The following is a 27,758-nucleotide window of genomic DNA, read 5'->3' on the forward strand; positions in this document are numbered from 1 at the left end:
AAAATAATAAATCCCCTTATTATTTAAGCTTGCCTGATTCAGGCTGTCCTTCACTTGTAGCCAACAGCAGCTAAAGGACCCACACAACAGAGTGGGTCTCCTCTCCTACTGGGCATAAGGCAGGATTACCCTTCCTGGCTTCCTGGATACTGGGTGGGGCCATGCCACTTCCGCTAAGTGAGCTGAAACCCTCTAGAACTCTCTTTTCCCTTTGGTAACCAGCAACACTCCAAACAGTTCGTACTCCACCAGCCTGACTTCCCGAGTGATAATGATGTGCAAAGCTCTTCTCTCCCTCCATGATGATTATATACAACTTGAGCAGAAAATAAACCTTTATTATTTTAAGCTACTAAAGTCATTTGGGAATTATTAGCCAGTATAGCATAACCTAGTGTACCCTAGTACATTTTATTTTAAAAATATATAAAAACAAATGAAATAAACATTAATCTGGGTTCCCAATTGGTACAAATTGAAGGGAGAAAAAAAAAACACACACAAAATATTCTCACAAATCATATTTCTTTTTGCCCTCCCCAGACATAAAGAAATGGCAAAGAAGAAGAGTTTGCTAACGGAAGGTAAAAAAAGGGAACTGCCCCTGAAGAGAGAATAACACCTGCTAAGAAACCCCTAGTAGTAGTACTTGTCCAGTGCACTAAAAAATAGTAACAACCTATCTTACCAGCACAAAATAAAGCAATTTTCTATCTTTCTTACTCTGTCTGGGCTGCTATAACAAATAAACCACAGAAAATTTCTTTCTCACAGTTCTGAACACTATGAAGTCCAAGATCGAGGTGGTATCTGGTGAGGACCAACTCCCAGTTCTATCTGGCACCTTCTCACTGTGCCCTCATATGGTGGAAGGGGCATGCGGTCTCTCTCTGGCCTCTTATAAGGGCACTAATCCCATTCTGGATTAGGATGGGATGGGTGGAGCCTCATGATCTAATCACCTTCCAAAAGCCCCACATCTTTACACTATCACCATGGGAGTTAGGATTTCAACATATGAATCTGGGTGGGGACACAAACATTCAGACCACAGCACTATCTAAACTTTTCCCTCTTCATTCCCCATGGGAGTCATTAGAGAGAATGGAGTTATTTATGGAGAAGATTGGTATTGGTAAGAACAACCTACAAAAAAGAAAAGAATGAAACAATGGGCTGACAAAGCATCCATAGGACAACAAAGAAAGGGATATAAAATGTCTAAACCTCTAGCTCATTTGTCTACATCAGTTACTACAAAATGCTATTATCTAGCTGGCTAACTCAAAGACAAAAAAATCTGCCAATTGTTAATTTCAAGAAGCCTACTGTGGTCTCAGAGACACATATTAGGGATCCTAGACTGCAGCAGTTTTGTTTGTTTTTAAGAGATAGGGTCTCGCTATGCTGTCCAGACCTTTAACTCCTGGGCTCTAGCAATCCTCCCACCTCAGCCTCCTGAGTAGCTTGCCCAACTTGACTACAGCAATTTGCACAATGCAAAAATTACCATCTCAACCCATATTTTTTTCTGTCTTAATTTACATGTGAAAATTGGTACATTATATATGTTATTGTTACCTCACAGCAAATTACAGAGGGAAATGATGACTTCCACTACCCTTTGACAAAATAGCTGGACAGGCCTCCTTGGGATATTTCAGTCAGGGGCAGGGAGGCCTACTTTTGACACTACTGATCCAAACTAGACTAAGCCTTCTCAACCACCTTTTTAGTCCATTCCATCATACTCTCCAAAGCATCATACCTCTCTCTCAGCATAACTGCAAAATGTAATCTACTTGTCCCTCTTACCAGAAAGCCTCTATGACAGCCAAACATTTTATTACACTGAAACTGGAAGAGAAACAGTTTAGAAAAGTATGAAGGCAGCAGCCTCCATCCCTCTAGGATAATGGCTAAATGAGCAGACAGGACCCCTGCACACATTCCTGTGCACACACAGACACACACTATTGCTACACCAACATTTACACCCAACAAAAACCGCCTAGTCCTTTCTCTAAGCACATTCTGCCAGAGTGACAAGACAGGTGATGGGAATGCCTGTTGCACAAGGATGAAAGGAATTCCATACCAGAACAGGAACAGCTGAGCAAGTAACTCATGCACAACTGAAAGTCCAAAAGCTATGACAGTACAATGGGCAAACTCTCTCCACTCTGGAGAAGGCAAGATGGTAAAGCAGTTCAGAAGAACAGCTGAAGCGTTTAAGACTAGAGGGGTAGGAACTGCAGGCTTAACAGCTAGTTACAGGACTGTTGCAAAATGCTTTTACCATACAGCCTTCAGGGGGAATCAAGAGCATGTGACAGCTCAAGGAAATAACCAACCCAACTCCAAAAGGAAAAGCAATAGCCTCAATCCCATAAGATAAAAAATTATACGTTTTTTTTTTTTTTGGTCCATGATAAGAAATCTTATAAAAACAGTTCATTTCTCTAATCAAACTTGTAGGTAAAAAATGCCCAACTTTTAAAATTCAGAATCTTGAGGAAACCATACTTTTATTAGTCTGATTTGTTGGAAATTACATCAATAGTAGTCACACCATGACATACTCTGATAAGAAGGATGAAGTTCATCCTAGTCAATAACATAGGTAGGGCGTGATCCTATTTCAATGGTAATAGCATTAACTAATGAGTTTCTAAAGTCCCACTACTTAGCAAGGCACCTGAAGGCAGCTACACAAAACTCCTGACACCGAACTGATGACACTGAAATTATTACTGGCAGTGAATAAAGGATTCAGACATCTGCCAGAGAACAAGATCAGATGCCAACAATGCATGTAAAGTGCCTTATGGGACATTGTTTGGGTTTAATAAATAATAGTTATTATAATTACTATTATTAGAATGAGTTCTCAGTTATTTTCCTCTAACCAAACACTATATATATACCATATTATAAAAATCTTCTCATGACTTACATAGATTCAGTTGATTATTAGAAAAGAACCCTTTAAAATAACACATTTAGAATACTATGAACATAAATACCATAAACAACTGCATTTTAACATAAATGTACATGCATCTGTCAATTCTTTGTATAGCCAAGCATAAACTTGGTTCTTACATAAACATCACAATTCATTCTCTAAAACACTCAGTTTCTGTTTCTTTAAAGTGGGAAGCATTCATTTGTTCAACAAATGCTGAGTGCCCACTACAAGCAAGCACTGTTCTAGGAATTAGTAAAGACTTTGGCTTTTGGCCTGGTATGGTGGCTCACGCCTGTAATCCTAGCTCTCTGGGAGGCCAAGGTGGGTGGACCGCTCAAGGTCAGGAGTTTGAAACCAGCCTGAGCAAGAGCAAGGCCCCGCCTCCACTAAAAATAAAAAGAAATTAATTGGCCAACTAAAAATATATAGAAAACATTAGCTAGGCATGGGGGTGCATGCCTGTAGTCCCAGCTACTCAGGAGGCTGAGGCAGAAGGATTGCTTGAGCCCAGGAGTTTGAGGTTGCTGTGAACTAGGGTGATGCCATGGCACTCTAGGCCAAGCAACAGAGTGAGACTCTGTCTCAAAAAAAAAAAAAAAAGACTGGCTTTTACTCTGAGACAGAAACCATCGGAGGGGCTGGTCCGATGGTAGTGGGTTATCAGAACGTATTAACATTAGTGTCACTAAAGTTGGTATTCAATCCCCCACTGCTAAATTTGACTGGCTTAAAAAAAAAAAAAAGAAACCATCGGAGGGTTATGAGAAGAGTGACAAGATCTGATTTTAATTTTATCAGGATCATTTTGCTTAGACAGGTGGAAGCAAGGAGACAGAAAAGATAAGAGGCTATGATAATAACCCCAGGTGAGACATGATGGGGCCAGGTATTCTTTGTTATAGGGGGCTGTCCTGTACATGGTAGGATGTTTAGCAGCATCCTTGGCCTCTAACTGCTAAAATGCCATTAGCCACCACTCCATCAGTTGTGACAACCAATATGTCTCCAGATATTGCAATGTCTCCGGGGGGACAAAACAGCCCCTGGTTGAGGACCACTATTCTAGAGAATATTCCTGAACACAACAAAATATCCCTATTTTACATCAAAATAAAAACTTTAATTCACTGTGATGAAAATTACAGCTTCAGTGAAATGAAATAAAGAAAAATCCTGGCATTAATATTTTTTAAAAGTTCCATTCAAAATAGAAATCATTTTATTTTTCACTAATATTTACAGAGTGCCTGGTGTACAGGTGCTGAATAATTTGAACTAAATTAAATATCTTAAAAAGAAATTGTCCCATGAAAAATCTTTTAACAAGACAACTTCAGATTAAAGAGGAAAAAAATTTTAATTATTTCTGTTTAAGTCTTAATTCCACTAAATTTAAACCAAAAGGGTAGGTGAAAGTTAACATATGAACAAAATCAGCACTCCCATGTACAGGGAGCCTCCTCTTCACTCTAGGCACTAGGGATACAACAGTGGATAAAAGGGGCAGAGCTTCTTGGCCCCATTGTACTTCCATCCCCATCATCAGACTGGAAAGCCAATCCTGTTAGCAGTACAGCGCCCACTTTAGATTAGTACCCTGAGAACCACACTTTATGAGGATGCAATCTAAAACTTAAGCATTATCATTTGTACAAGTACATACCCTAGAAGAAAAACATCACATCATGAATAGCTATACAGTATATACATAATAGCTAAGATTGTTTCTCACTAGTAATATTAATTAGCAAATATGACTAATGATAAAGAAAAGGATAATGCAGAACACAAAAAGGAGGAAATTAATTTAAGTATTAGGGTTTTACTTGAGAAACTATTCTTCCAAGGCAGAGAAACAAAAATGCTTGGAAATCTCATCTGAAAATATGACCTGTTTCTCTTTCATAAACTACATTTCAAATTTAACTAGAAACATTTTTGCTACCCTCCCATATTAGAAAGACATAACAACTTTACCTAATTACATGCTTAAATACAACAAAATGTAGGAGCACACTGTTATTCCCACCTACTAAAAAACAAAATGACAAAATTCTGCACTATTTCTCTCAATGCAAACTGCTGAATCTTCAGTTCTTCATCTTTATTCCATTCAATTACTTGGTTTCCTATGCTTCTAGTCAAGGGCTCTAGTCAGAATTCTTCTTGTCATATCCTTAAATAGCTATTTTTCTGGGTTAATAACTTTTAAAAATTTATGCCACAGTAGAAAACACAGTGCAACGACACACAACCACATTCTTCACTTTCATCCTATTTTCTACTACAGATTTTATAGAGATTTGAGGGGTTGTTTAATTTTGATTTGTTTTTTAACTATGTGTCCAGGTTTGATGATCTACTGAGACAATAAGAGATCACATACTTGAAATGATCCCATGTACCCAAAAGTTCTGAAAAAGACACTAAATCTGTAACAAAAGTAGACTCTAACCTTGACCACTCCCTGATAACTTGTTCATTCACTTTTCAAGATTTCAAAACAAACAAAACCCAAGATCAAACTTCCCTTGGGTTACAGAACACTGTTAACCAAGATAACCCTGGCAATTCAAAACCTGTGCACTGACACTCTCAGGAATCAATCTACACGCATCATTCCTTCATCTACAGGCCTCTCAAACTAAAATAAAACTGAAATCATTTTGGTTTCCCTGCTTATGTGCAGGGAACATAAGCGACTGTAAGCATAAGCAACAATTAACATCTACTGGCAAGATGTCACATATTCTAAACCAGACCTAAAATACTACTTATTTTTAAAGACTCTGCAGAAAGAGGGGGGGAAAAGGATGCCTTGGCCTCTTTATCTTCCCCTGTTTAGACTGTAAGATGTTCACTCAACCCCTGCTTCTCTGTGTCAATTCCCAACTTAACTGCTAATACAACTATAAGAGCTATTCTTTACAAAAAAAAAAAAAAAAAAGTCCTTTAAAATACATTCATTTGAAGGAAACAAATCCTTTGGAGAACATTACCATCTATTCTTCCAATGCCTCCTACCCTCATCTGACCTGAAATGCTTTTTCTGGGTGGTTTAGTACTATTTGTAAATAGATGCCAGAAGTAGACACATTTTTCTGTTATTTACCAGGATTTATCAATCCATTAAGTCACTTGAGAATCTCCTTGATGGCTATCTTCCTGAGTTTGCTGTTTGTTTGGGGTTTTGTTTTATTTTAAGGGGCAGAGCAGGAAATGGAGGGGGGAAAGATCCACACAGTACTTTCCCTCCCCCATTTTCCCCTCCCCCTCCATCCACCCCAAATGACTGTGAGAACTTCCTGCAGAGAGAACACCATGAATAGGGCTGGCATCCAGACAGGAAAGATAGTGCAGGACTAGGAATGCTCTGAATAAAGCTTCTATGCAGCCACGAAATTAAAGGGATTCAGGAGCCACACAAAGGGCCTGGCTATTTAATGGATTCAGTCTTTTATTTTACGGTATAATTAGGCAGCATACAAATGAAAGCCTTTTCCAAGGAGCTGGACTGGACTAACAAGGCCAACCGACTTTCCCCTACATGCTCGCCATTTTCTCCTTGAGTTGATGTTGCTCTTACTCTTAGACAAACATTTCAGGAGGAAGTTCAAGTTCAAATTCTCTCTTACCTAGAGGTCAAATTCTGAGGTACCTTCAAGTTTTACTCCTTTAAGTTCCCATGCATATTATTTATTCTAGAGACAGTTAAGACAGGAAAGACTACTTCCTTCCCCATACATACATTCTATGTGCATAACACTTATTTTTTAAAAAATAACAATACTAAAAAATATTTCCAGGCCAATTCTGCCTATGAATAAGTGGCGGGGGAAACCTACCACACATCTCAGATGTGCAGCTGTTATAAGAACAATCCAAGATTCACTCTGGATCACTGACATCTGAGCTGCAGTACTGAAAAATCAAATGTAGCTAACACTGTATACAGTTTTTTAATTCATCTCTCATTTTGGGCACCTAAAGAATCTGATGTACCTGAGAAACAGCATTTAAAATGAACAGATACACTGACAAATTAACCCCACAAGTTTCTCTCTTTTTCCCTTCTCTATTTTACTTGAATCTTTCATTTTCTCTTTCTTTGCATTGTTCTGGCCAGGACTTCCACCCAAAATCAGGTGATTTGTCATCTTAAACTTAATGAAGGGGGAACTTTTTTTAAGATGCAGCAATCAATCAATCAATGAAATGTATTAAGGAACTGCAGAAGAAAATAAAGAACCCAGAAACTTGTAAAAATCTAAGAAATGCACCCTCTCTCCCTATTTTAAAACTACAGAATAGTCTTTCTATTAATATAACAGCAACAAGTCACACAAGTAGCTGGAAATATATGAAAAAGAAAAGAACAATAAATACAAAAGAAAAAAATTCAACAGTCAGAAATCTAGGGACAAGATGAATCTGAGCAGAGCTCTCAAAAAATTTATAAAAATATAAGTGCAAGGTTTAAGACTATAAAGGCTTTTTTCTCCTGTGTATATATTAATAAAATAGAATGGTTATATTAACAACCACAAAGCAGCAAGCATAATATGATTTCACATGTGCACTACTGTGTGTGTAGAGGAAGGAAGAGAGAGACAAAGAAACAGAGAAATTATCATTAGATTTCTCTGGATTGTAAGCCTCATGAGGACATGAATTATGTCTCACTTACTACTGTATCCCCAATGAACACACACCTGCACAGAGTGACAACACCATTTAGCAAAAGGAAGACAATGGAAAGTGGGTGTTCTGGGCTGATTTGTGTCCCCTTCATAATTAATATGTTAAGCCCTAACCCCTAGTACCTCAGAATGTGACTGTATTTGGAGATCTGGCCTTACAAAGGTGATTAAGTGAAAATAAGGTTGTTAAGTTGGATTCTAATCCAATCTGACTGGTATCCTTATAAGAAGAGGAAATTTGGACACACAAGAGACACCAGGGATGCACAGGCACAGATTGAAAGAGCAAGTGAGGACACAGAGAGAAGGTGGCTGTCTGTAAGTCAAGAACAGAGGCCTCAGAAGAAATCAAACCTGTTCCCAACCTTGATCTTGGACTTCTAGCCTCCAGAAATGTTGAGAAAATAAATTTCTGTTGTTTAAACCACCCACCTGTGGAATTTTGTTAACGCAGCCAGAGCTGAATAATACAATGGGAAAAGGGGGAAACTGAAAAGGAAAGAGAGAAACTGAAAAGAAGGAAAGAAAGTCTAAGATTCCAGAAATTTATACTCTCTCCACTATACTTTTCCATATTATAACAAATTATTTTTACAATTATGTATCTTTTTCATAATGGTGGGGGAAAGAGTTTATCCTTTTTTCCCATTCCCAGGAAGTTTGGAGTTTGAAGCTATAAAAACTTGAATTTAAAAAAAGACTTCCCCTTATATATTTAGAGCGCCATTAAACCTATGAGTAAATCTAAACATCTGCTGACTAAATACTAGTAATATTAATAATAATGTATAATTTCAGGAGTATAAAGGTAAGAAAAAAAAAACCAGTTAAAAATAACACCTACAAATGCAGAAGTGTTACCAGAGTTAAAGTATTCTAAGGTCTTTGTTTTTGGGGGTTTTGTTTTTAAGGAGAGGATGCTGAAGAAATGGTGATTACAGGCTTTTTAGGTCACAAGTGAAATGTTTAAAGGTAAAGACTAAAATAGTAAAACAAATTATAAAACTTCCAGATGAATGGATGGCAAAATGAAGCTGCTCCTAAGAGAAAACCCAAAGGTATTGGGGGAGAGGGTAACAAAGTCAAAAGTAAATAAATACAAATACAAATAAACAGATTTAAGTTATAAACTCTCAGATTAAATTTAAGCCTGCGATATGCTGCTTAGAAGGCAACTATAGCAATACAGAAAGAACATCAAAGAAAGAAAAAATATACACCAAACAAATATTAGCCAAAGAAAGCTAGTATAATCATATTAATATCAAATAACACATTGACTAAAGCAAAAGTCACTACTGAGGCCGGGCGCTGTGGCTCACGCCTGTAATCCTAGCTCTTGGGAGGCCGAGGCGGGCGGATTGCTCAAGGTCAGGAGTTCAAAACCAGCCTGAGCAAGAGCGAGACCCCGTCTCTACTATAAACAGAAAGAAATTAATTGGCCAACTGATATATATATAAAAAAAAATTAGCCGGGCATAGTGGCGCATGCCTGTAGTCCCAGCTACTCGGGAGGCTGAGACAGCAGGATTGCTTGAGCCCAGGAGTTTGAGGTTGCTGTGAGCTAGGCTGACGCCACGGCACTCACTCTAGCCTGGACAACAAAGTGAGACTCTGTCTCAAAAAAAAAAAAAAAAAAAAAGTCACTACTGCAAATAAAAATAGTCACTACATAGTGAGAAAAAGATTCAAATGAAGGTAATTTTCACTTTATCTACTATTTACTAACATAGCCTCAAAATACATAAAGCAAAATTAGAATTAAAGAGGGAATGTCATGAATTCACAAACACAGAGGGAGATTTTACTACTCTTAATGGTTAAACAGTCAAAAATTAGTAAACCTACAGAAGACCTGAATACATTATTAAAAAGCAGGATCTTGTTGTCTCTAAAAAAAAAAAAAAAAATCATGAAATGAAGGGAGAGAAAATAACAAAATCACAACATATAGAACTGAAACACATATCAAATGAAAATTGAAACTTGTACAATGCCACTAAAGTGGTCTTAAACAGCTATTATATATGGTCTTAGGAAAGAAGAAAAGCTAAAAAATTAATAAGCTAAATATCTGACTGTAGTTAGTAATAAAAGGAAAGACAACTTCTAACAAAATTGATTGATGGAATTAAAAATAAGAGTATGTATGGGACAGAAGTTTAACAAAACCTAATACTGATTTTTTTAAAGCACTAATAGAAGTTACAAACCCATGGTTAGACCAACAATAAAGAGAAGGAACATATAAATAAACATAACTGAAAGAGTAGACTTTAATACTGTTAAACAGACATGGAATATTTTCTAGAAAAATGTATCTTTCCATGTTTCTTTTTTCTATAGAATCTATGATAAGAATCTTTACAGTTTGGAGGAAAACTATGATTTCATAAAGGGAAAGATTTTAATGAAAGATTTGAGTCTAGAAAAAGTAGAAAACCTGAAAATAGCTATATAAACATTAGATAAATCAAATTCAGCTTAAAAGCTACCAGGTCCAGGAAGTATAAGCATGTTCTACCTCACAAAAAATAAATCAAATCGCTATGTGCCAGCAAACAATTTTTTAAAATTTTAACCCATTTATAATAGACCAAAAAACCACATAAGATATATGGGAATAAATCTCACAAAGCATGCACCAGGATGCTGGGACCAAAAGGTGTACACAGGTTTACAACTTAAAAAAAAATCACATCTGAAGCAAATACTGCAAAATGTTAGTTATACAGGTGTCCTTTATATGTATAATCTATTAAAATTTTTTAAAAAGAATACTTGAAAACTAAAATCATTGGACAAAATCAAACTAAATTAATTGCTATTTAAGTACATCTTTAAAATAGTGTCCATCCTATGATTTTCAAAGGCTTTTATAGGCAATACATAGAAAAGGAAGAAAATAAAATTGCATATACAAACCATGACTAACAAAAGCAGGAAAAGGCTAGCATCTGAGAAAACCTCACTATAAAAAAATTACTTTAGTTTTTCTTCCATCTGTCCCCTTCCAGTTATTAATATATAAAGCAATCCATTAGACCTGCATTTCAGTCTTCCTCTTGGGGGCCCAGAAAGAAATCCTGGTCAGCTATCTGGATTTAACAGCTCTTGTGCAGTCTGTCTCTGACACAGTTCATTTAAAACTAGTATGGTATTTCAGGTCCAAATCTTTCACTGAAATCATAGTTTTCCTCCAAATTATAACAACTCTTATCATAGATTCATATGAAGAAAAGAAACATTGGCTGACATTTACTACCAGTAACTATTTTTTTTTTAAATATACTCACTAGAAAGGGCAACAGTAACATTAATAATTTTTCTTTTCATCAGGAATTTCTCACAGATTTGGTTTAGTCACTATCATTTCAATACTGAAAATGTTTTGAAAACTGTTAAGCATTTTGTAAATACAGAGTGATTATTTGATTGTTATTGTTATTATTAAAATCATTGCTCAAAAACAAGTCCTCTAATTTCTTTCAACATTATACTTCCCAGTAATACTCCACCTCACTATGCCAAGATAATACACACTCTCAGTGAGAGTTTATAATTTCTCACCACCCACAAATGCCAGTGAAGGACTCTTTAAAACTGAAAACTCCTTACTTTTAATGGTACCACTTCTTTAGTTCACAATTTTTAAAAAAAATGTATAAAATGAGCTAGATTTCCTAATGAAATGATAGTTTATTGTGGTTTGGGTCATCCAAACTACATATTCATATGATCACCACTAGTTATAGGAATTAAGACCACTAGAACATGCTATTAGTAACATGTATTTGCTTTTCCTCTTCTCCTAATTACAATAAATATTCTCCTAGAGTCAAAAAGGTACAGAACCTGACCTCACCCACACTTTTTAATCAAAGGTTGTCAATAGCAAGGCAAGGTTCAGACAGACTTAACACCTACCAAAAAAAAAACAAAAAACCTCAATTCTAATTTTTAGGTATGTATTAGTGTAACACAGATAAGATTATTAAGCCCTAAAATGCAATAGCATTTAAAAATTCTTATTGTTTGCAATGATATCCAAATGTTAGGTTTTAAAATATTACCAAATTACCTCAACTACACTTCCTAAAGTATCTTCAAGTCTGTGGACTCTGTCCATGCTGTCTTCTTTTCCTTTGGACATAAACCAAATAGAGGAAAAAACTTTAAAAATAAACCAAATGGAGAAAAATTCAAACTCCAAATTCTTAGAACACAATGGGAAAGCCTAACTGTGTTCTCCAAACCACAAATAAATTGAAATCTCTTATTAAGAAATCTATCCCCAACTTACATGTTATTATGTATGAGTTAAACATCTGTATATCTATACAGAAATTATTTCTAATACTGTATAGTTTTATACTAATAACACATTATAATCACAATCACCTTTCAATAACATACCAATGGAAGAAGCAAAGGTACTGACATCACTGAAATTTCAAGCATGAATGTACATTACATGTTTTTTTTTCTCTTCCTATGCTTTCTTTATCTGGTATTTTGTTTACTGGTTCCTTTACTCATTCAACAAGAATGTACTGAGTATCATACAGTAATATGCCAAGCCTTCTGTTAGGTACTAAAAATATAAATACCAATTTCCACAGTCCCAAAGGAGAGGGACATGAGAATAAATTAATACAATACACTGAATAAGTCTTATGACAGAGGTACAAACCACAACAGGAACATTAGCTGACACTCTGACCACTATGTGAAAAAACAATTCTTACACAGTAAAACAGCCCGAACACCAGCTTGGAGAAAAACACATAGCAAAAAATTAGGAGTAAACTATCATGCATAGAATTGAAGAGACACCATACAAAAGTAATTTCTGTTGCTCTAAGTCAGGGTTCACAAACCCAACAGGTCACCGGGCCCAGGCAGGAAACCTGCGTGAGTGGCCCACACTATGTAGGGTGGCACAGGCAGGCACCCTCTACAGGGAGCTGCCACCAGTCAGCAGCAAAGCACAGAAGCATGGCACAGAAGCCCAGTATGCCCAGATCATATGGTTTTAAAAAAAGGAAAAAAAAAATCTTGAGTCTTATGGGAAACTCTACAATGTTTAACTGATGGTAATTAATTATTAAATATTTCCAAATGTGTCTACCAAATAAAACAAGCCAGTGAACCACATGTGCCTGGCCCAGCTGTAGACCTCAGCTCTAAGTATAGTAAAAGAAGATCCAACTCAACTCTTCTTTATCAAGATAGCAGAAGTTAGGTAAAACTCAAAAAACAAACAAACCTACCAACATATACCCAAACTTTCAGTGTAAGCTGAAAATGTAAGACAACTGGCAATTTGAACACTGACTAGATATTTGTTGAAAAATAAGAATTAGTGTTAATTTTAAAGAAAATAACAGTGTCAGCTTTTTTTAAGAGCACTTATGTTTGGAGATAGTTTAGAGATATCTATGGATGAAATGATATGAGGTCTAGAAATTTTTGCTTCAAAATACTCTAAGCAGAGGAAAGGGATTCAAAAGAAACCAAGACTGGCCATAAGCTGCTAATATTTAATGCTGGGTGATTACATGACAATTATTATTTTGCCTACTTTTGTGATTGTTTTTAAATTTTCCACACACAAAAAAACGCTAAAATAATAAGCTATTTTTTAGGTCTTTCCTGTTCACTATCACTTGATCTGCTCAAAAGTAGGAAAATGATTCAAAGGATTAAAAAGACCAAGAAAGGAAAAAAAAAAAAAAAAAAACAGAGAATAATAGCTTCAATAATAACTCTAAAGAAACTAATTAACCTGCCCCTTAATTTAAAAATAATTGACTCTGTGCACAAATGACCCTGGGACCTGTCTTGTTTATAGATAAAAAGTATAAAAAAAATTCTAAGCAGGTATAATCTCATTTAATGTTTCCCCAACAGGAGATAAAAATTGGAATGCTATATTCCAACTTCATTAAAATGGAAGTTGGTTGCTAAAGTGCCAAGAGAACACATTGAATTGGTGTTTTTTAATTTCCTCAATCAAACATGCTTGATGTTGAGCACAGCTTATTATTGCTGAGGGTGAGTTAGGGGAAAGTGGAGTGCACAACAGGGGATGTTTATATACACTCATTCTAATGAGAGATACTAATTTTTCTTTTCTAAGAAAGGGAAAATGAGTATGCTGGGATGGGGCAGAAAGAGGGTAAAACAGAGTTACCTGTAACAATTACTGTGAAACCAGAAAAAAAAAGGGTAGGCCCCTTGTATGTTGGGATTATCTTGGAGTCTCATGGAATATACAGCCAATCACTGTAGCTGTATAAGGAAGTAGGTAGACGGCTAGGGAAGCCAGAAAGATGAAGAAAGTCCTGTACGTAGGAAGGATAGAAAAGCAGCTCAAAATGTTGGACTTAGAAATAGAAGAGACAAGGTTACTTTCATCCTCCCTTTATCCCTCCTACTGATAAGATAAAAAAAAGTTAGTTATAAAATGACAGCCATGGCACCTGCCCTTGAAAAAGACAAACTAAAGAACATTTGATAACTGAATGGAATGATTTCCCATTATTCTTAAAATCAACTCCAAAACACTAACTTTGACCTTCTAAGGCCTTTGTAGCCAGGGATTACAGAGAATGCATATCTACCTATTTTGCATTTAATTTGAGGGAGTTGGGGGGACCATGATAACCAAAGCACTCTGCAGGCAGAAGTTCGACTTAGATCACACACACCCATGATACAGCCCTTGCTATTTCCTGATACTCTCAATCACTGCACTATACTCTGGTCCTTCCCTGAGTCCTTCACCTTGCTGGGCTCCCTACCTCAGGACCTTCACACACACTCTTCCCCTATATGAAACACTCTTTCATGTAGCCCTAAGCCAACATTCAACCCTCAGGTCTCAGTTTATTCACTGCATACTTATTTTTCCCTAGTGGCACATATCAAAATTACAATTAAGTGACTATTTATACAAGGACTTGGTAAGTTTCCTCCTTATTGTGAAATCACAAGGGCAGGGACCACATCCATCTTGTTAAAGACTGGCACATAATAGGAACAAAGTTCAAGAAATATCTGTAAGAAAGAAAAGCTGGAGAACTGTCACAGTATGGTCTTATTCTACTGTTTTTATGATAATCTGTGTCCTTCTGCAATTTGGCTTAAGCTTCTGAAAAGGCAGAGGCTGTGGCTGACTCATCTTTTCCCCCAACCTTCAAAGCACCTTATACCTGGGGAAGCAAAGCACTCCACAACTGTTTGAATTGACTAAGCAGATTGGGGGGCAGGGGGGAGGAGACAATATTCCATATAAAAAAAAGTTTCTGTTACCACCAATCAGTGACTTTTGAACACAAACAAAACTTTGTGCCAACTTATAGCCCAATAAATACGAAGTTCCTAAGCAAGTAAAAGAATAACAAAACTCTACAGCCATTCTACCAGGCCCTATACAAAATCATGGAGAACGGTCCATTATTTTTTCCACTGTTACTGCTGTTTGTCAATTCATCATGTTTGATATGAAGAGTTTGCAATTATGGTTCTTTCTCAAGAGTTTCTTTCCTAGTACTCAAAACATCTATATTAAAAATTTACAAAAATCAACTTTGCAACTGGAATAAGACTTCAGTAAATATTTGAGCAATTATATTCTTAAAAATAAACAAAATAAGGCTAGTTTCTCATTTGTTTCAATAACCACAATTTGAAATCTCAGCATCTAGCCCAGTACTGAGCACAAAACAGAAATTCAATGCTTACTACAACTAACAAGAAGAAAAATGATAGGTTTAACATGGTTTCTCTTAACAGTGTTTATTATTTATAATAACTGTCCTTATACCATCTGCTTTATATCTATCTAAAATGAAATTTTAGCATGTCTTTGTGCTCACTTTATAAACAGATTTAATCCATAAGTCACTTTGATAATGTATGAATGGAAAATGCATTCTTCAGAATCAACTCTCATCTCGGCAAGTATAATCAATAGGTCATGAGAAAAAAAAATCAAAACTATTTCAGAAGTTATATATATAAGTGATTTTATAAACAGAAAGGAAATGGAATATATGGAAGGCACAATCCTAACCTGGTCATTTACTACTTGTAACTTCCCTGAAGGCTTGTGACCAACCTTCTTCCTACACCTAGTCTTACACACACACACACACCCCACCCCCTTAGAAATTAGGGGCAGGCAACCACAAATCAAAGTCCAATGAAAGCATCGATAAACCTGTAAAACCAAGTTTGGCAATCAGTTCCTCTACCTCTAGTTTGTCCCCACCCCACTTCCAGTCCCCACCCCACTTCCACTGCCCTAAGCTACTTTATTATGGCCCAAGAAAGGATCACCCTTCAGAAAATTTAGCATAGGTTGAAATCACAAATTCCCCACAGACAGTATACACTATTATTAGTTGGTCAATTGACTCAAGGAAAAGCTATATTATAATAAATATTGAGACTCGAGGCCGGGCGCGGTGGCTCACGCCTGTAATCCTAGCTCTCTGGGAGGCCAAGGCGAGCGGATTGCTCAAGGTCAGGAGTTCGAAACCAGCCTGAGCAAGAGGGAGACCCCATCTCTACTATAAATAGAAAGAAATTAATTGGCCAATATATATATATATATATAAATATAAAATTAGCCGGGCATGGTGACGCATGCCTGTAGTCCCAGCTACTTGGGAGGCTGAGGCAGAAGGATTACTTGAGCCCAGGAGTTTGAGGTTGCTGTGAGCTAGGCTGACGTCACGGCACTCACTATAGCCTGGGCAACAAGCGAGACTCTGTCTCAAAAAAAAAAAAAAAAAAAAAAAAATATTGAGACTCGGCTTTTCCTTACCTTCTAATTCATGAAGAAAATTGAGGCCCTTTGAGACCCAGAGACTTTCAGAACTCTTAAAAGAATCTTTTCCTCTACCCATATTTCCTAAGAGCTTCAAAGAAATGGGTAGCCCTCTTCACAGCCAGGGTTAACTCCTTCATGGATGTTCATAATTTCATACCCTCTAATTTCCTCCAGGACTTCCCTTTGTTTATTTTTCCCACTCTACTCATCTATCCTCCTTGGCCTCTCCTTCCCTCTCTTTTTCCCTTCAGGACAGAAATACCGTTCAATACTATTCAAGTTTCTTCCTTCAGGACCACTTCCCTTCTTCCACTGAGGTATGACTCACATCTAGTGAAGCACACAAACCATAAGGGTATTGATCAGTAAAGTTTCATATACATACATACCCAGATAACACCCAGATCAAAACGAAGAATAATATCAAGACCAGATGGGCTCCTCATACCCTTCCCATCAACATCCCTCTGAAAGGTAACCACTATTATGGTCTATCACCAAAAATTAGCTTTGCCAGTTAACTGACCTTCATATAAATATACTCATACACTATGTCTCTTTTGTGTCTAAATTCTTTTACTCAACACAATCTACTACCACGTTCTAAACAGAGGCATTCCTCAGAGTTGCTTCCTAAGGCCTTTCCTCACTCTGTCTACTGTATCTAGCAATTTCATTCAATTCAAAGGCTTGAACTACTACCTAAATACAGATGATCCCAGAGTTCTTCACACATACCTAGATGTCCTTCAGGTACCTCAAACTTAACACATCCAAATTCTAACTCATCATCTCTCTCCCTCACCTGAAAGCCAATTCCTGCTCCTGTATTCAGTCATGCCCAAACTAGAAACCTCCAAGTCATCCTATCATACAAAACCTTACTGGTCTTGTTCACACTATGTCCCTAGTTCTTGACATGGAAGCCATACAGTGGTCTCCTGCTTATCTGTGGTTGCACTTTCCACGGCTTCAGTTACCCCTAGTCAATCACACACAGTCCAAAAATAGGTGAGTATCATACAATAAGATATTCTGAGAGTGAGTGAGTGAGTGAGAGAGAGAGAGAGAGAGAGAGACACCACATTGACATAACTTTCATTATGGTATACTGTTATAATTGTTCTATTTTATCATTAGTTATTTATGTTAATCTCCTAATGTATATACTACATAAATTAAATTTTATCATAAGTACATATGTATAGGAAAAAACATAGAATCATTCCTTGGTCCAAATGGAAGACCATTCCTGGTCTACCATCACCCTGCACCACCATCCATCTACATCCCTTGCAGATACCAAAATCCACAGATGCTCAAGTCTCTTATATAAGTATTTGTATATAACCTACATTTATCCTCCCATATACTTTAAGTCATTTCTAGATTATTTATAATACCTAATCCAATATAAATGCTATGCAAATAGTAGTTATACTTTGTTGGTTTTTTATTTGTATTATTTTTTATTTTTGTATTGTTATTTTAACTGAGTTTTCCCCCCAAATATTTATTACCTACAGTTGGTAGAATCCACAGATGGAGAACCCATTGTTACAGAGAGCCAACATTGTATCTATGGTTCTAGAGAGAGAGAGATAGGTACTATCCTCGGTTTCAGGCATCCACGGGGGTCTAGAAACATATCCCCCATAAATAAGCGGGAACTACTGTACTGAAATTAATTCAGGAATGAATAAAAAGTCTTGAGCCTCTCCTTCTCTCCACACATATAATTATTCGATAAGACCCAACAATTCTACATTCTAAACAATTCTTCCATGTCCACAGTTCTTCATCTGAACTGACCCCATGTAGACCTTCCTCATCAAGGTCCTAGATGCCCTGCCAGGAATGTCATATCCCATCCACTCCTACTCCTGGTCTACTCTTTCTAATCTTCAACATCTTCTCCCACCTACTCCCAGCTGCAGCAGAGGTTATTTCCCTATTTGGTACGACAACCACATTGTACATACCTCAAAAGTAGCTCACTCTGTACTATATAATTCTTTCCTTCTCCCCTACTCATCAGAACTCCTTGAAGCAAGGGCAGTATACCATTATTTCATTGCATCTCCAGCTCCTAAGAGTGCTTTAGCACACAGAAGTCAAAAATGTTTATTCAAGGCCCCACTAAGGCAGCCTCCGAGTCTTGTCTAGCAGCTCCCTCTCCAATCTGTCCTCCAGCTGGCTGCCAGTTAACACCCAAGAAAACAAATCTAATCGCTTCACTCTCCGCTGTACTGTTCCTCCAGTCAAGTCCTTAGCACGTGTGGACCCAACCTCCCTCTTAGTCTCATCTCCTACCATTTTTAATCTCACCACCTAACACTCACCACTCCAAGCTACTCACCATTCCCCACGCACATCAAGCACTTTCATTCATGCTTTCATACCTGACATGCCCTTTTTAAGCAATGCTAGTCCCATTCACACGGGGAATCATTCCCAGGAAGCATCTCCAGAGCATTCCACTTCCAGGCAGAGTTGGTTTGTCAGCTTTCTGGGTTCCCTTGGCACTGTATAAATGTCTCCATTAAGACATTTCAAGTTGTATTCTAAATGTTTATGTGAATCCTCCCACAAACACTAGATAGAAAAGCCTCACCATTCGAAAAGACATACATCCTAGGAGCTTCATAAATTTAATACATTCTTTTCAGACCTCTTCGCTTGTTCCACAGCCATAGTCAGTACTAGCACATATTTTGTGTATGAGGAAAGAACGACTCTCACATGAAAAACGAAGTAAATAATGTTTTTATCACCTTCTTGAGAGTTACCACACATATGGCAACCAGTAGGAAGCAACAAAGCTCCACTGAGATTTGGAAGCTGGGTGGTGAGCCAGGTCCATTTACCAGATAAATGAATGGCTACAGTCAGCTTAATGTGCATTACCATTTCAAACCCATGCCTCAGCAAAATTAGTCCTCCAATTATTTAATTAACATTACAGTGTAAATACCAGAGAAGGCACATCTTCATTACATCACCAACTCCTAACTGTAATACCTGGTTCTCGAGGTACACCAAATTAATTAGCAATAGCCCCAGCATTGCTTCCTAGTTTTATGAAATGACCCACAATTCTCCCTCCACCCAAACTATTATCTTTGTTATCGTTGAGTTTCTATCACCAGAACAGCCAATTAGCTACTGAATCCCACGATAACATCCAAATCAGTCTCCTTGGCTCCTTCCCACTGCCCTAGCTCACACAATGGTTTCCCTCCTTCAACTTCTAATCTCTCCTGCTCCCAATTCATCCAGCACTAGTGCTTCTCAAACTGTAATGTGCAAATGAAACATCTGGGGATCTTGTTATGCTGATTATTCAGTAAGTCTAAGGTGAGGCTTGAAATTCTGCATTTCTAACAAGCTCCCAGGAGAAGCTGATGGTGCTGGTCCACAGACCACATTCCAAGGAGCCAGGCTGGACACAATGCTGTCCTGGAATAAAATGCCTAGCAACAGTCAATAAACAGAGGCCATATGACCATCAATCAGGAATGCATGAGGTAAGAAACTAGACTAGATGCCCTCTGGTCCCTTCCAGTGCTAAGATTCTATGCCATCCCTGGGATAGCCAAGAGGTTGTCACCTATTTTACAACAGTGAAGCCTGGCAAAGCTAAACTCTAGCAGGTATTACTTCAATTATTGAACTCATCAGGTTCTGACTTGGTAACTGCCTTCAGCCAACTCTGGCTTACTAGTCTATTCTAATATCACAAAAGTTTCTAAAAGATAAAGAAGATACTGTGCAAGGGGTAAGTACAATTGTGCCTATGATATTACCTTAAAAACAAATGAACACTACTACCTTCCCTTATCCATCAGTGTTATCTGGAGGTTGATACCACTTGGGTTAATTCATCAGTTTCTTAGAACCAAGAGGACAGTCAACTGTTATTTTTAATTAATGTTGTTTTGATGGGGGGGAGGGTTATGTATATCCACAGAAACAGGAAGCAGAGAGCTCCCAATTCTCTATTAGCAGCTACAAGCCAATTCAGGACATAAAACAAGCATTCCAACTATGCTAACTATAAACAATCAATCCCTACTCTCACATATGGACTTGTGTGGTATCTTCTTCAGAATGACATTATCCTCTTAAGCTGTTCCTAGGTATGTTTACAGAATTTTTGTCATCATGTATTTACTCATTAATGACAGTACCATTTAGATTTTGGTTAAAAACACCAAGTCCCTCATATGACTTGGTTACAAAGCAAAAGATCCTTGAGCTCCTGCTTCATAATCACACGGGCCAATAATTATTCTCCTTATGATTACATTGCTGCTAACATGTCTGTTAATATCCTCCGTGACAATCAGCTTGTCAGGTGCTGATAATTGCTCTAATGAGTTAACTGACGTCTCTGAAAAAATTTTCAGAGGGCAAATAGGTGCTAGTTGGTAATAGATGGTAGAAAATACACAGTGGCCAGTAATTAACCTGAATGTTGATTAATTTGAAAAAAAAAGGTATTTTATTCAAATTAGAAAAGCATGACTTATTTTAGTCATAACTTTTCTTACCATGGTATTTCTCATAATTCTAAAACATAAAAAGCTAAAGGAAGCTCTTTTTCCAGTGTTGTCATTCACATTATTACTTAAGACAATATTTCACAGAACCATATGCCATCCATCTAAGACAAAAATAATTTACAGTAGGTCATTAGTTAAGACTTAACTTGCCAGGTGTGAAGCACAGGTTTTACAGCAGGGGTAAAAAAGCTAATAAGTTGTTTTTGCTTATGTGAACACTGAAGAATTTAGTTACCTCCTAGTCCACACAAGAGTTTTAAAAAAATTCCTCCAGGTCATGACTAATTCATCTTCCAAATTTTACATTAATGTGGTCTACATCTGACACTAAACACATGACCTTCAGAAGATACATAGCTCAGGCGTCCAGCAGATGGGAGGGGGAAGGAGAGGACGGGTATATACATACATAATGAGTACGATGCGCACCATCTCGGGGATGGACACGCTTAAAGCTCTGATTCTGGGGGGAAAGGGCAACACATGTAACCTAAACATTTATACCCCCATAATATGCTGAAATAAAAAAAAAAGAAGATACATAGCATTTCCCATAAATCTCAGACACCCATAGAAAAACAAAACCTAATAGGCCTTAAAAAACAGAAATAAGAAAATGTCTTTCAGTGTACAATAGGCCACTGCCAGGCTTCACTGCAACCTCCATCGTGCACATTTGCATCTTCTTTTCAAAAACTAAAAACTATTATTTGTTTTACCCAGAACTTAGATCCTCACAAACTATGATACCAAATGGAGCCCAAAATGATTCAAGTGGATAAAAGGGCCCAGATGCCTAGATAGAGAAGTATTTGGTAAATTTTAAGGATTAAACTGGAATTATTAATTCTAAACTCAGTCAGAATAGACCTCAAACCAATAATGTACAGTTGCTTCTAAAAAAATTCAGGATCTCAGAAGGGAAGCAACAGTTTACTCCTTCTGGTCCTTCAAGGGCAGCACATAGTAGAGTCAGTCCCTCTCTTCTTTTTTGCTACTGCAGTAACTTGTGAATACTATGTCTCTATTAGAACACTTTTTACCTTTCTATTATAAATGTTGGCTGCTTGTTTGTTTCCACAAACATGCCCTCAAATTGATAATGATTTCAAGGGATCATCAACAATTCATATTAGTCATCTCTGAATCGAAAGCACCCTAGACACAGTAAATAATCATAGTAATTACTGAATGAATGAATGAGTGCCACCATACCTCAGATATTTTGGGTTCGGCTCCAGACCACTGCAATTGAGCAAGTATCACAACAAAGCAATGTGAATTTTTTTTGTTTCCCAGTGATATGTTTACACTATACTGCATTCTATTAAGTGTGCAACATTATGTCTAAAACACATTATGTCTAAAAACCCAATATACATGGCTTATTTTTAAATGTTTTATTGCCTTTCTGCCCCTTTCCAGCATTCAAGATGTCAAAGTGAGGACGTGGTGGGTCCTCTGGTACAAAATTCTGGATTTCCTTGGGTCTTCCGGTAAGAGCTGTGATCAACTGTGCTGACAATACAGGAGCCAAAAATCTGCACATCATCTCTGTGAAGGGGATCAAAGGACAAGTGAACCAACTTCCCGCTGCTGGTGTGGGTGACATGGTGGCAGACCACAGTCAAGAAAGGCAAACCAGAAACTCAGAAAAAAGGTATAGCCAGCAGTGGTAAATTGACAATTAAAATCTTACTGGAAAAAAGATGACATGTTTATTTTGAAGATAATGCAGAGGTCATAGTAAACAATAAAGGTGAGATAAAAGGTTCTGCTATTATAGGACCAGTTGCAAAGGAGTGTGCAGACTTGTGACCCAGGATTGTGTCCAATGCTGGCAGAACTGAATGATTCTCCAGTATATTTGTAAAAAACTAAACCAAAAAAACATTAAAAAGTATTTGCTCCCCCCCTCAAAAAAAATAAAAATGCTTCATTGCTAAAAAGTGCTAATGATCACTGGAGCCTTCAGTGAGTCATAATCTTTCTACTGGTGGAGGGTCTTGCCTGGATATTGATGCTGTTGACTGATCAAAATGGTTACTACTGAAGACTGGGGTAGCTGTAGCAATTTCTTAAAATAGACAATAATGAAGTTTGTTACATCTATTGATTCTTCTTTCATGAAAGACTTCTCTGTAACATGCAATGCTGCTTTATGGCATTTTACCCACAGGTCTTTCAAAATTGGAGTCAGTCCTCTCAAACCCCTGCCACTGCTTTATCAACTAAGTTTATGTAATATTCTAAAGTCTACATCGTTTCAAAGATGTTTACAGTATCTTCACCAGGAGTAGGTTCCATCTCTAGAAACCACTTTCTTTGCTCATCCATAAGAGCAACTCCTCATTTCTTGAAGTTTGAGCATCTAGAATGGTGAATCCCTTCCAGAAGGTTTTTAATTTACTTTGCCCAGATCCATCAAAGAAAATCACTATTTATGGCAGCTGAAGGCTTACAAAATGTATTTCTTAAATAATAAGACTTGAAAGTCAAAATTACTCCTTAATCCATGGACTGAAGAATGAATGTTGAGTTAGCACCATGAAAAAATATTAATCACTTTGTAAGTCTCCATCAGAACTCCTGGGTGACCAGGTGCATTGTCAGTGAGCAGTAATATTTTGAAAGGAATTTTTTTGTCTGAGCAGGTCTCAACAGTGGGCTTAAATATTCAGTAAACCATACTATACACAGATGTGTTGTCATCCAGCCTTTGTTGTTCAATTTATACAGCACATGCAGTGTAGATTTAGCATAATTCTCAAGAGTCCTAGGATTTTCAGAATGGTAAATGAATACTAGCTTCAACTTAAAGTTACCAGCTATATTCGCCCCTAACAAGAGAGTTAGCCTGTCATTTGAAACTTTGAAGCCAGGCACTGACCTCATTCTAGCTATGAAAGTCCTAGATGGCATCTTCTTGCAATAATAGAAGGCTGCTTCATCTACATTGAAAAATCTGTTGTTTAGCGTAGCCACCTTCATCAATGATCTTGGCTAGATTTTCTAGATAACTTGCTATAGCTTCTACATCAGCACATGCTGCTTCGCCTTGCATTCTCATGTTATGTAAATGGCTTCTTTCCTTCAACCTTATGAACCAACTTCTGCTAGCTTCAAACTTTTCTTCTGCAGCTTCCTCACTTCTCTCAGCCTTCTCAGAATTAGAGTTCGGACCAAAGCTCTGAATTAGGTCTTGGTTTAAGAGAATGTTGTGGCTGATTTGATCTTCTATCTATACTACTAAAACTTTCTCCATATCTGCAAAAGGGCTGTTTTGCTTTCTTATCATTTGTGTATTCACTGGAATAGCAACTTTTAACTTCCTTCAAGAACTTTTCTTTTGCATTTACAACTTGGCTAACTGTTTGGCACAGGAGACCTAACCTTTGGCCTATCTCAGCTTTCAACATACCTTCCTCACCAAGCTAAATCATTTCTAGCTATTGACTTAATGTGAGACATGTACAACTCTTCCTTTCACTTGAACACTTAGAGGCTATTATAGGATTACTAATTGGCCTAATTTCAATATTGTGTCTCAGGGAATAGGAAGACCCAACAAGAGGGGAGAAAGAGGAGGAAATGGCCAGCTGGTGGAGCAGTGAGAACACACATATTTACCGAGTCTGCCATCTTATATGGGCATGGTTTGTGGTGTCTCAAAACAATTACAGTAGTAATATCAAAGATCACTGATCACCATAACAAATATAATAATAATAATGAAAAAAGCCAGGCACCGTGGTTTACACCTATAATCCTAGCACTCTGGGAAATCAAGGCGGAAAGGACTGCTTAAGGTCAGGAGTTCGAGACCAGCCCTCTGAGCAAGAGCAAGACCCTGTCTCTACTAAAAATAGAAAAAATTAGCCAGGTGTGGTGGCACAGGCCTGTAGTTCCACGTACACAGGAGATTAAGGCAAGAGGATAGGCTGAGCCCAGGAGTTTAAGGTTGCTATAAGACAGGCTGATGCCACAGCACTCTAGCCCAGGCAACAGAGTGAAACTCTGTCTCAAATAATAATAATAATGAAGAAGAAAAGGTTTGAAATATTGCAAAAATTACCAAAACATGACAAAGAGACACAAAGTAAGCACATGCTGTTGGAAAATGGCATCAATAAACTTGTTCAATGCAGGGTTGCCACAAACCTTCAGTTTGGAAGAAACACAGTATCTGTGAAGCACAATAAAACAAGGTATACCTGTATATTCATCCATGTAACTGAGCATCAGTGCCCAACAACAGTATATCCCATCTTCCTTAATGAGCCCTAATTAACTCTAATTAAGATCTGTGGCAATTTACTATGGCTAAAAATAATAAAACCACATTACATTTGTATAACATCTCACAGTTTACAAAGCACTTCCATATATATCATCAAATCTGAATCTCACAATATTCTCTAACACAGAATTTATTTTTTTAAGCATATTATGGGAGTACAAGTGTTAAGGTTACATATATTGCCCATCCCCCCCTGCCCCCTCGAGTAAGGGCTTCAAGTGTGACACAGAATTTTTTTATCATCTTTTCTTTCTCTCTAATAAATGAGGCTGAAGGAGGTTAAGAGATTTATTATAGGTCTCATATCAAACAGAAGCCACATTCAAACATGGGTCTCCAGTTTCTCAATCAGTGCTCTTTCCACCCAAAGAAAAAGTGGCAACATATATAACTAGTATTGTTGTCCTAAATCCTTTCATTCATTACCTCATTTGATTCTCTCAATAACCTTGTGCTGCAGGTAGAAAAGGATGAAGTAGAACTTTAGGGTCAGTGGCACAGCCAGAAATCAAGTCCAAGGCCTAACTAGTTCAAGGTCTGTGCTCCAAAACACTGATGTGTCCAAACTGACCACAGAAGCTTATTAGGGATAAGTTTTCCATATTCAGCGAATCAGGGGGGACACTTATTCTGGTGTCAGATGCCTGGACTTGAATTCTGTCTCTCTCTTGCTCACTCTCACTGTACAAATCCAGACAAGTTACCAACTATTCTGTAACTCAGTTTCTCTACCTGTAATACTGGGGTGGTAACATTATCTACCTTATAGAGTTGTTATGAGGATCAAATTAATATTTGTAAAGCACTTAAAACAGTGCTTAGCATATAGTAAGTAGGATATAAATGTTTGCTAAATCATTAAATACAACACAGTTTCTTGAACATTATACAGCAGGATACAGTTATGCTGAGGCAATTTAATTCTTTCACACTTATTTATGCAAATCTTTTGAAAATGACATCTGGTTTGTCACTGTGTAAGAAAGAAATGTTACTTGCAAATAACTAAGTTTAGTGACCATAGTTTTATTTCATTAAGTATTTTAGAGCAATCAGTCTGGAGAGTTTCTCCTTAAATGTTGATGTATTAAATAGAGACTACTCCAGCAAAGGTAATTTAGAACTTCGGCAATATAACTAAAAGAGAAACCCAGTTCTCCACCAATAACCTTATAATGTCACAAAATCCAACAGTAGTCCAATTTGTCTTGTGGTCACACATAATAACTAAGAGTTGATCACTAGACCATGAAAGCCTGCTTACCAAAGGTGGTAGATGTTCTAAGTTGACTTTTCTATTTGACATCTGTTACTTTCCCCCTCCCCCATCCCTACTATAACTATCTCATCTTTTCTGGGAGTTCATTTACTTAATAGCACTAAAGCACCATGGATACCATTTGAACACGTCTCTGCATGACAATATTGTGCTATCTCAAATCAGAGTTATTTCAAATTAAATTCCTGTAATCAAGAATTGTCATCAGTTCATGACTACACATGAAACCTCTTTCTCAGGTCAACTAAAGAAAACAAAGAAATCCCCTGCCTGCTTGTTTATAAAGGAAAAGGAATAAACTCTGGGGAATAGTGGCATTTTAAATCAGTGAAGAAAAATGTTTTTTCTTCACTGATTTAACTTAGAACATCTACCACCTAACATCTACCATCTAACAACTTAGAACATCTACCACCTTCACATCCAATAAAAAATATGGGGATAATTTGTTATCTTTCCTCTTTACTATCTTACTTAAACAACAAATTAAAATTTTAAGTATAGAAAATAAAACTATAAAACACTATAAGAAAATATGAAAGATTTTTTTAAATCTAGGGTAAAGGAGACCTCCTAAGCATGACACAGACCCTCAAAATCTACAGGGAAAGATTAATGTAAAAGTGAACAACAGATAAAAAATATATTAGTGACTTAGAAAACAAAATTAGTTTCCCTAAATTTACCTCCCAAAGAAATCTGTAAATCAGCAGGAGAAAAGCAAACATCTAATAAAACAACAACAAAAAAGTGGGCAAGGGATAGGAACAGGCGATTCATAATAAATTACCAATTAATATGGGGGGAAAAGGGCTAAAAAGTTAAGCACTGCAAATTTTTTTTAATTGGGATTTTTTCCCCTACTTACCTCCTCCCATCCATAAATATAACTACCCCTTCCATTACATTCTACCTCAACACTCAGTGGAGAACATATAAATGTGCATGTGTCATGTCTGTGTGTAAGGAAGAGAATAAGTCTAAACTTACAGCAGTGTTTATGCAGGAGAGTTCCTTGTTACTTAAAACTGAATGTCAGCTATACCCCAGCCATACCACCTCTCTAAGATAAATTTCTCCTCTGCTTCAGCACCTAGAGTA

The 27,758-nt window shown here is 37.1% G+C and overlaps 1 protein-coding gene and 1 pseudogene across 1 annotated transcript in view; one reads left to right on the forward strand and one right to left on the reverse strand.

The window, feature by feature from the left end:
• Positions 1–27,758, reverse strand: part of PHLPP1 (PH domain and leucine rich repeat protein phosphatase 1) — a 220,835-nt gene that overhangs the window by 182,946 nt on the left and 10,131 nt on the right. The gene's annotated exons all lie outside the window — the stretch shown is intronic.
• Positions 22,512–22,932, forward strand: LOC105876732 (large ribosomal subunit protein uL14 pseudogene; annotated as a pseudogene).

This window comes from Microcebus murinus, chromosome 17 (assembly GCF_040939455.1).
Source record: "Microcebus murinus isolate Inina chromosome 17, M.murinus_Inina_mat1.0, whole genome shotgun sequence".
In the NCBI taxonomy this organism is placed as follows: Eukaryota; Metazoa; Chordata; class Mammalia; order Primates; family Cheirogaleidae; genus Microcebus; species Microcebus murinus.